The 11457-nt window shown below is 36.0% G+C and overlaps 1 long non-coding RNA gene across 1 annotated transcript; it reads left to right on the forward strand.

The window, feature by feature from the left end:
- Positions 1 to 8290: 8290 nt before the first annotated feature.
- LOC145087535 (uncharacterized) lies at positions 8291 to 10180 on the forward strand. Its single transcript, XR_013700829.1, has 3 exons — positions 8291 to 9666; positions 9845 to 9899; positions 10028 to 10180. It is a non-coding gene; the product is annotated as an uncharacterized LOC145087535 (long non-coding RNA).
- Positions 10181 to 11457: the final 1277 nt, after the last annotated feature.

Genomic DNA, 11457 nt, shown 5'->3' on the forward strand with positions numbered 1-11457 from the left:
CCTGTTCTGTTATTCGCCGTTTTCTCTTCATTCCTTTGATGGATTCCGTAGATTTGTGATTCCTTTCGTAGGTTCCGATTTCGATGGTTTTCTTCGATTCAGTATGACTAACGCTCATCTCTGCTCCAATCACAAATCCTACACAGAACACCCACCACTCCTCCAAGGCGTGTGCAATTGGTCGCCGACAAACACAGCTCTGCTGACCCCACCCCACACCGATGAAGCTCGAGAAAAGGGTGTTACTCCTATCACTGACGTTCCCCTTCACTATAAGGTTTTCCTTTTGTTATTCTTCCTGATTCTTATTGTTTTGGAACAAAGTGTTTGTAATTTGGATTTCGAAAAACGCATGAATTGTTCTTGAATACTGAAATTAACATGAAAAACGAACCGGAAAAGTTTAATAGTTGACTGATGAACGATCGTGTCAACGCCTACAGGGAGTTCGATTCCAAACCATCGCTTGTATCACCTCTTCATCTTCTTCAGTAACAACTGTATTTGTTGCTACGATTACTGTTTCCACTTCCTTCTTCATGACTTCTTTTACAGATACGATATCAGATTCGCAAATAATGGAAGCACCACAGGGAGTTGTTTCTTCTTTTACTTCGTCTTCTTCCTCTGTTTCTGTAAATGGTGTAGCCTGGACGAAATTCATACCAAAGAATCCAAGAAGGTAGATACATGAGGCGAAGTAGGTGATGATGTGTAACGCCTGCAGATCCGGGCTAGTCAATTTAGAGGCAATAGGGGTCGAAAACGACTTTTCGACAAAAAGATTATTTAGAATAAATAATCTTAACCAAGTTGTAGAAGATGTCACAGGGTTTCCGTACATATAAAGAACGCCGAAATCCGAGTTATAACGAAGAAGTTATGACCCGTCGAAGTTTCGCGTCGGAACCGGCACGGCGCCGGGAAGCGTAAATAGTAAATTTATGATAGAGCGAGATTTAGATTTAGCGCTCTAAACGAAAGTCGTAGAATATGTTAAACTAAGAACTTCGATAAAAAAAAACGCCCAAATCTGACTTCGTATGAAGAAGTTACGATTTTTCGAAGTTTCGGATTAGCAGTGTACAGTCCGAAATTCGAATATTAGATCGAGCGATTTTTAGCCGACACAACCTAAACGAGAATTGAAGATCTCATTATTAGTAGCGTAACAATAAAAAGACAGACGAAAATGGACATCGGATGAAGAAGTTATGAGATTATAACGGACCAATCCTGTCCCGGCCTGTTAAAAATATAACTTTAAAAATAAATTCAAAATTAGCCGAAGGAGTCTAAACGAAAGTTGTAGAGTGCGTCTCCACCTACGCATGGATATAAAGAACGTCAAAAACGAAGTTCGTATGAACGAGTTACAAATTATAATAGCATATTTACGTATTAAAATAAAGTATAAATCATATATACGTACACATATATATACATATGTATATATCATTAGAAAGGTATCGACGATGCGGTCATTATAAGACTAATGTTGAGTTCTTTCGACATTAGTTTAGTGCAAATATCATTAAATCTATTTAAAATAGTATTATAAAGGGGTGTTTAGTTGTTTATATAACTATAAGGTCATTAAGTAATTATGGAGGGTAGTTTTTGTAAATTCAATTACTATAAATAAGAGGCTTGGGCTCTCATATTTCTTGCACCATTCTCTTGATTCAAGAGTCTTTCTCTCCTTATCCCCCGAGCATTTCGGTCCCTCGTGATTCGACTTCTCTTTCTGTAGTTTTAGCATAGTAAGGTGAGCGCTGAAGCGCTGCACGAATCTTTCTTAGAAAGATTCAGCGACGAAGTTCTGCCCCTACAGAGCCCGACTCCTAGCTAAAATCCCCTTGTAAGTAAGTTTTGCTTACCCTATTTTAAATATAGTTTATATTTAAAATTAGTATTGTTATTATAAATTTATAATAAATATTTGAGCTATTATTATGACTTATATAAGTGTCGTTATAATATCTTTTTAACTACTCGCGGTACGAGGAATCTGGTTTAAAGAGCCGCATAGGGTTGTTGGATTTCAGAAGTGCTATATGCCAAAATGGTCCTGCCCTCCGGTGTTTTATGTCTGGCCCCTGTCTGTACATAGTGGTTGGAAAGTATTGTTTAAACGCTTATATAATAATAATAATAATAAGACTAATAATTAGTCACGGTAAATATTAGACTAAAATCTAGTGGTAATAATATTAGGTTTCGTCGAAGGAAATTATTTTAAAGTAAACGAAGCGCTGTCCGAGTACCGAGTCACCACCTTCTCAAGTGAGTGCATAGTCCCTTTCATCTTACACATAGATATGAAGTATTTTATATAAACTACGTGCTATGTGTGCACATTATCTGAATACTTGCTGTCTATGCTGGTTGAACGTTTTATACATGTTTTAAAGGACTTAAACTGTATACGTATTTTATATATACGAAAATGTTGGGTATGAGGTGGGTAGATGAATGATGAGAGATAGAAGATGACGTGAGTATACATTGGCAGCTATAGACTTAGTGCCTATGGGACAAACACCGGTAGCTATGGACTTAGTACCTTTTAGACGTTGGTAGCTATGGATTTAGTACCTGTAGGGATTGGTAGCTATGGACTTAGTACCTGTTGAACATTGGTAGCTATGGACTTAGTACCTATTAGATAAAGACTGGTAGCTATGGATTTAGTACCCGATGAATAGACTATAGCAGCTATGGAATTAGTGCTTTATGAACGAACATTGGCAGCTATGGATTTAGTGCCAGTCCCATAACCCTGGAAGTAAGGGACTTCGGAATAAACGAATGCAGGATAGATGACTCTTAGGTTAAATCCTTAAAGAGTAAAGAAGATAATGGGGATGGGTAATTGGGTTGATTGTTTGATTGAACATAATAATTATATTATTGTGGGTTGAAAACCCTATGTGCTCACCAGGTTTCCCAACCTGACCCACTCAGTTTATGTATATCACAGGTGACGAAGTGAAGTGACATTACACTGAGAGATTTAAAAGAGATGTAGATCACTAGTGTAAATCATTGTAAGTCTGTTTATGCTTATGTTTCGGTATTAACGATGACATCCCAAACATTTTAAAATGAAATAAATACGTTTCTTCAAAAATGTTTTAATAATGTATTTACCATGTTTTTCTAGGAACAAATTCCGCAACCTTTTTATAAAATGAAGTAGTCTGATTTTTATAAAGCATAAACAAAATCGGTCTTTTCTGGCCGTGATTTTGGGGATGTCATAGTTGGTATCAGAGCATTAGTTTAAGCGAACTAGGAATATGGATTTATTTCTAGACTTAAACTTAGAATGCTAAGCGATGATTGTGAGGTGTGAGCACTAGCTTATTTTAGGAATTGTGCCTAAAATGCTTTTATGTGCTAAATGCTTTGTGCATGATATGTTGTTAATTGTTCGGATCTATGGTCTGTTGCCGACCGGATCTGGAAACCTTATGTGTTTAGGATTCTAAACGTACGACTACGGTATTAGAACTAGCATGTAAATGTTTCGGAGTGATAAGGATGATTTAAACGTCAAGTAAAGGTCTAAATTCACCTTATTCGATGTATAGATCGAGATGGTAAGGACCCGTAGCGGAAACGTAAACGCAAATGGGAACAGGAACCAACCCCCAGTGGTTCAGCAAATACCTGTTGTAGAAGAAGTTGCGCCTGAGCCAGTCACCATGGCTGGAGTTCAAGCCATGATTCGGGCTATGTTGGCTGAACAAAGGGAAGAAATGAGACGGATGTTGAATAGGGACGAACCTACTATGCCCATTGAGCAACCCGAACTGATTCCCGAGCAATCTGAGGAAGGGAACTACAGCCGCCAAGTGAGTCAAGTTGGGACTCAAGGTGAGCAAAGGGATGGCCCAGAAGGGAGAAACAACAAGGATGGGCGGATGTACAAGAACTTATTGGGTGCGAAACCACCAAGCCTCTCAGGAAGCCTAAAGCCGGTTGAGGTTATGGATTGGATCTCTGAGATGGAGATGGTGTTTGAGAGCTGCAGCTGTAATGAGAAACAGAAGACTGTCTTTGCAGTAAGACAGCTGAAAACTGGAGTCTTGAGCTGGTGGAAGCTATTGGCAGATACGATGCCACGAGGAAAAGCCTTAAGGATGTCGTGGGAAGAGTTTTTGGAACAGTTGAAAATGCAGTACTGCTCGGAGGTAGATCTGATAGACCTAAACAACGAGTTTCAGAACCTGAAGAAAGGGAAGATGAGTGTTGATGAGTATGCCACCGCATTTACCGAGAGGATGAAGCTATTTCCCTACTTGGTGCCTACTGAACTCTCCAAGATTGATAGGTTTGCTAACGGACTGCCCACTGACTTTGGTCCAATGGTCAAAATGGCAACTACCTTAAAAGCAGCTATTAGGGCAGCTAAGAACGTAGAGGCCCAGATAAGAGAAAAGGGTCTAGAAAAAGATAAGGCAGGAGAGAAGCGAAAGTTTGAGGGATCTTCGAGGTCGAACAAGGAAAGAAAATTCTCAAAACTCGGAGGAGCAGATGGAGGTGAAACAAGATGGTGTGATAAATGCAAGAAGAAGCATGGTGGGAAGTGCAACGAAGAAGTGACTTGTTACAAGTGTGGGAGGACGGGTCACTATTCCAAAGACTGCACACATAATGACAAAGTATGCTACGGATGTGGAGGCAAGGGGCACATGTCCAGAGACTGCCCAAGGAAAAATAAAGCAGCAAGACCAGATGCGCCACCAAGGCCAAGGGCATTTCACATGATCCTCGACGAAGCAGAGAACCATGCGAGGAATCAAGAATGAGGACTTCTTACCCGAAGATCGGATTATGCAGTAGCCATAGTTTCGTATGATGTAGCCTAGTAGAGGCATAGTCTAGGGTGAACTTGAACACCTATGTAATCGTTTCAAGAATTAATATAAAACCGTCGTTTTGTTATCTGATGTGTTGAATGATTGTATGATTTGCTGCATGGTGACTTGGGAAACTGCGAGACAATACTTGGGACGAGTATGAGTAGGTGTGAATGGTAGTAGAGGCCTATACTACCGGAAGCACAGGACTCACACTTGGATCAGGGAAAGTCACAAGGTTACCAAGAAGCTAGTAATTGATTTCGCTTTATTCAAGTGTGTTGTTACCATCGTTTCGGTAATGACTAAGAAGATTGTTGATATTCCGACCCTAGTGGTCATATCGAATCGAGTCCGACTATGATGAGTATGTTGTGTGGCTCAGAGGACCAAGTTTGATGTAGCGTCCGACTTAAACCAAACGGTTGAAATCAAAGCCATCAATAGAAGTATCGCACTCGTTGTTAAAGAAGTTGGTGGCTAGAAATGCCTAATGTTAAAGTGTGATTATATCACATTAGAACATGAAGGAAGGCATAGTCTATTTTAGAATTTAACTCTAAGAGACCTAAGTCTAAGTGTTGCAACATACGATGATAGGTCATTAGAATATGACACATCGATCTATAGTAGTAATAAAAGAACTTATCTCAAGTCCGTATCCAGCAAGGATTGAGATTGTGACTTGAAGGTCATAATTTGGAGTCTAACCTGAGGTAGAGAGCAGGTGCACGATCGAGTACTCTTACAGTCAATGAGTTTAAGAGATAGAATTGAAGGAATGTAGAAGTTATAATTATTACCTAGGATGAAGAGATGACGTATGGAGTCATTATATGACCCTGTTTCGTTGATGATTTCGGGACGTAATCATCCAAAGGGGGAGATAATTGTAACGCCTGCAGATCCGGGCTAGTCAATTTAGAGGCAATAGGGGTCGAAAACGACTTTTCGACAAAAAGATTATTTAGAATAAATAATCTTAACCAAGTTGTAGAAGATGTCACAGGGTTTCCGTACATATAAAGAACGCCGAAATCCGAGTTATAACGAAGAAGTTATGACCCGTCGAAGTTTCGCGTCGGAACCGGCACGGCGCCGGGAAGCGTAAATAGTAAATTTATGATAGAGCGAGATTTAGATTTAGCGCTCTAAACGAAAGTCGTAGAATATGTTAAACTAAGAACTTCGATAAAAAAAACGCCCAAATCTGACTTCGTATGAAGAAGTTACGATTTTTCGAAGTTTCGGATTAGCAGTGTACAGTCCGAAATTCGAATATTAGATCGAGCGATTTTTAGCCGACACAACCTAAACGAGAATTGAAGATCTCATTATTAGTAGCGTAACAATAAAAAGACAGACGAAAATGGACATCGGATGAAGAAGTTATGAGATTATAACGGACCAATCCTGTCCCGGCCTGTTAAAAATATAACTTTAAAAATAAATTCAAAATTAGCCGAAGGAGTCTAAACGAAAGTTGTAGAGTGCGTCTCCACCTACGCATGGATATAAAGAACGTCAAAAACGAAGTTCGTATGAACGAGTTACAAATTATAATAGCATATTTACGTATTAAAATAAAGTATAAATCATATATACGTACACATATATATACATATGTATATATCATTAGAAAGGTATCGACGATGCGGTCATTATAAGACTAATGTTGAGTTCTTTCGACATTAGTTTAGTGCAAATATCATTAAATCTATTTAAAATAGTATTATAAAGGGGTGTTTAGTTGTTTATATAACTATAAGGTCATTAAGTAATTATGGAGGGTAGTTTTTGTAAATTCAATTACTATAAATAAGAGGCTTGGGCTCTCATATTTCTTGCACCATTCTCTTGATTCAAGAGTCTTTCTCTCCTTATCCCCCGAGCATTTCGGTCCCTCGTGATTCGACTTCTCTTTCTGTAGTTTTAGCATAGTAAGGTGAGCGCTGAAGCGCTGCACGAATCTTTCTTAGAAAGATTCAGCGACGAAGTTCTGCCCCTACAGAGCCCGACTCCTAGCTAAAATCCCCTTGTAAGTAAGTTTTGCTTACCCTATTTTAAATATAGTTTATATTTAAAATTAGTATTGTTATTATAAATTTATAATAAATATTTGAGCTATTATTATGACTTATATAAGTGTCGTTATAATATCTTTTTAACTACTCGCGGTACGGGGAATCTGGTTTAAAGAGCCGCATAGGGTTGTTGGATTTCAGAAGTGCTATATGCCAAAATGGTCCTGCCCTCCGGTGTTTTATGTCTGGCCCCTGTCTGTACATAGTGGTTGGAAAGTATTGTTTAAACGCTTATATAATAATAATAATAATAAGACTAATAATTAGTCACGGTAAATATTAGACTAAAATCTAGTGGTAATAATATTAGGTTTCGTCGAAGGAAATTATTTTAAAGTAAACGAAGCGCTGTCCGAGTACCGAGTCACCACCTTCTCAAGTGAGTGCATAGTCCCTTTCATCTTACACATAGATATGAAGTATTTTATATAAACTACGTGCTATGTGTGCACATTATCTGAATACTTGCTGTCTATGCTGGTTGAACGTTTTATACATGTTTTAAAGGACTTAAACTGTATACGTATTTTATATATACGAAAATGTTGGGTATGAGGTGGGTAGATGAATGATGAGAGATAGAAGATGACGTGAGTATACATTGGCAGCTATAGACTTAGTGCCTATGGGACAAACACCGGTAGCTATGGACTTAGTACCTTTTAGACGTTGGTAGCTATGGATTTAGTACCTGTAGGGATTGGTAGCTATGGACTTAGTACCTGTTGAACATTGGTAGCTATGGACTTAGTACCTATTAGATAAAGACTGGTAGCTATGGATTTAGTACCCGATGAATAGACTATAGCAGCTATGGAATTAGTGCTTTATGAACGAACATTGGCAGCTATGGATTTAGTGCCAGTCCCATAACCCTGGAAGTAAGGGACTTCGGAATAAACGAATGCAGGATAGATGACTCTTAGGTTAAATCCTTAAAGAGTAAAGAAGATAATGGGGATGCGTAATTGGGTTGATTGTTTGATTGAACATAATAATTATATTATTGTGGGTTGAAAACCCTATGTTCTCACCAGGTTTCCCAACCTGACCCACTCAGTTTATGTATATCACAGGTGACGAAGTGAAGTGACATTACACTGAGAGATTTAAAAGAGATGTAGATCACTAGTTTAAATCATTGTAAGTCTGTTTATGCTTATGTTTCGATATTAACGATGACATCCTAAACATTTTAAAATGAAATAAATACGTTTCTTCGAAAATGTTTTAATAACGTATTTACCATGTTTTTCTAGGAACAAATTCCGCAACCTTTTTATAAAATGAAGTAGTCTGATTTTTATAAAGCATAAACAAAATCGGTCTTTTCTGGCCGTGATTTTGGGGATGTCATATGATGGCAGCCATTTCAGACATGTTGACGACATGGAGAGGAGTGGAGTTTCTGATCTTTTCATGCCATCTGATCAGAAGGTAATAAACAACCGAGAAGAAAACAGTAAAGAAGATTCCCATCGGAATAGAGATTGCATCGAAAGCCTTTGGAGAATCCACCATCTTTTTGTTTTCTGTTTTCAACATCTGATCTTCTGAATGTTGATCAAATTGAGCATTTCCCATGTTTTTACACTGACTGTTTCAATTGAGGGTAGAAGATTGAATGTTGTTGATCGAGGATGAGAAATAACATCAGATTTGGGGTGAATATATATAGAAAAATAGCAGCTTGTGAGACAAAAGATGAGTCTTATCTTGAGGACACTTAGCTTGAATTATGAAGACCATATACGCATAGAGTCAAAGAAAGGTAGCAAACTTGAAACTTCCATTAAAATAATTGGACATGATAGGGACAATTTCCTGAAATAAATAAATGTGTATATAAACAAAAGTGTGCAAATTATAGATTCCTTGTATCTTTCAATTTTCACATACTACGTTTTCAAGAACACCAAAAAAAATCTTTTGGCTCTTTCATGCACGTTAATGTTGTTTATAGCAATACATACGCTTGGGGTAATTCAATAATTTCCTCTTATTCATTTCCCGGTATTGGGTTTGTGCAACAAAGTTAATATAAATCTGTTTCTGAGCAGTGTTTAGGTTGGTTGGTATTGAAAATCAGAGTTAGTTTGAGAATGCACAAAAGGTGTTAGATGAAATGCCTCCTATAAATAAAGTTTTGCATAAAAATGATTACGATGCTATGTTATGGTGGGATACACTACACTATTCTCTCTCCTCTCCAAGTTTATTTTACACATTTAAAACAAATCCTATATCAATTATCAACACTCATCAGTATATTTTGGTGGAGACTATTCGCTTGGTGCGGTTGGGGATATAATCTATCATTGAGAATGCCTTTGAATATTGCCTGATTACAGATTGTCCCACTTCAATAAGGTTAGATTATCTTATATCTGTTCATAACAGGCCTCTCTTTCACCTTTTAAACATTATCTTGGATATGTAAGTTTCTAATTCCATATGTAAAACTATGAATGTTATATAACTTCACCTATGTTAGCTTGCATACAACATTGGATGAAACTACATCACCAAAAATGCAGCCAATGTCAACACTCAAAACGAAAATACAAGAGAGATCGACATTCTACTCCACTCAAAACCAAAAGAAAGCCAGCTCATCTACAAGTGGAAGCAATATAGATATTGTTGAAGATGTTAAGAAAGGAAGAGTTTTAAAGAAATAAAGAATATCATGACCAATCATGATATTGTTGAAGGTTTGATCTCACATCAACTTTAGTTATTTTAGTTTACCAAATTAAAAAATAATAGTCACTTTGCTTATTGATTTGTATATGTTAGCAAAAAAAATTCTTTGAGGGTACTTTTGTCATTATACTTAACTGTTTTAAAGAAATAAAAAGAAAGTCATTTGACTTTATTTTTTTGTTTCAGTGGACAAAAGAGGAAACCTAATGAAGAATATTTAAGGGAAAGAGTATTGTTATTGGTAAAAATATAAGTACATTGTTATTATGATAGAAAAATAAAGTATGTTGTCTATATATTGGTAAAAAAAGTAAGGTATGTTGTTATTTCCTTCACTTTGGCCTAATCATATTCCCATTGGTTGTTTAGGCATCAACGATCGAGATCATTAATGGATCAAATGGAGAATTTAAGGTCATCCGATGCTTAAGCTATCGATATTTTATTGTTTGTGGGTGGTTGAACTCCACTTCTTCTTTAGTACAAGTCGGATATAGAATCCGAAAGAACAAAAAAAAACAACTCAGCGCCAACGGGCGCGCATGATTCCCATCTAGTTAACATTATTTAGTGTTCGGAATATGAAATTTCCTTATTTTGGACTAAATGATCATTGCGGTAAATGAAAAAAAAGTTGATCAAAAATATATTTATTTCATAACATCATGCGATATTTTTGGGAATATTCTTAAATTAAGTTATAGCGTAGTACATACAACTTCATGTATGTTTCAAACTATTTTTTTTTAAAATTTTTTTAAATTAAAAACAACAAAGATCAAATTGTTGATATATAAATATTAAGTTAATAACGTGGGGCAACGGTTATTGTATATTTGTATATTATCATATATCATTTATCACACGATTATTTATAAGTAAATTGCCCACTAGCATTGGTAAATGATATGCCCAACCACCTCTTTCCAATCAATACTAAATCATTTTAAGTTTATAAAATTGATTTGGTGATCAAATTTAGCACTCTGTTTTAATACATTTCAAGATTTATATAAGTTAGTAATTAAGTAATTTAAAGATCATGTATACGTATAGTATAATGGTTTATAGTTAGTCTAATCCCTGTAAATATTACGTATAATTTACTACAATAAAAAGTTAGATCGCATAAATTTGGTATACGTATAATTCATAAAGAAATGTCAAAACTACATGTTATTAATGGAAATGTTGCACATCCCAATGAATATTGGATTTTTTTCCCCCAACTTTGTCGGTGGTCAATAGAATTGCACCCGCTGGGTAGTAAAGTTTTCTCTAAAAGCAAATATAAATGAATATTTTATTGTTATGGGAAATATATAAAGTTTTGTTTTTTTGGAAATAAAATTCAGTAAGTTTTAATTTTTCTTTTAAATCGAAAACATTTGATTATTTAATTTTACATAATAATATGTTATTCTGTGTTAAAATAAAATAATATTTTTTTTGTTAATTTTGATAAAATATTAAATAATTAGGATTTTTTATTAAAAAAAATTAAAACTTTATCAAAAAAATATTAAAAAAATGAAACTTTTTATATTTTTCCCGTATTGTTATTATCAATATTTATATTAATATAAGACAAAACAAACTATCCCTTTTTTATAGATAAAGTATCAACAAAGACAGTGAACTTAATAGTTTCAGTTAGGACTATGCATGGGTCGGTTTGGGTCGGTTTTAGACCCAAACCCAATCCAACTCATAAATGGTCGGTTTCTGGTTTTCAGAACCTAATAGGATCGGTTTCTGATCGGTTCGGTTTCTTGGGTTCTGAGGTCGGTTTGGGCGGT

This window comes from Lactuca serriola, chromosome 2 (genome assembly GCF_051521515.1).
Source record: "Lactuca serriola cultivar US96UC23 chromosome 2, Lser_US96UC23_V15, whole genome shotgun sequence".
NCBI lineage: Eukaryota > Viridiplantae > Streptophyta > Magnoliopsida > Asterales > Asteraceae > Lactuca > Lactuca serriola.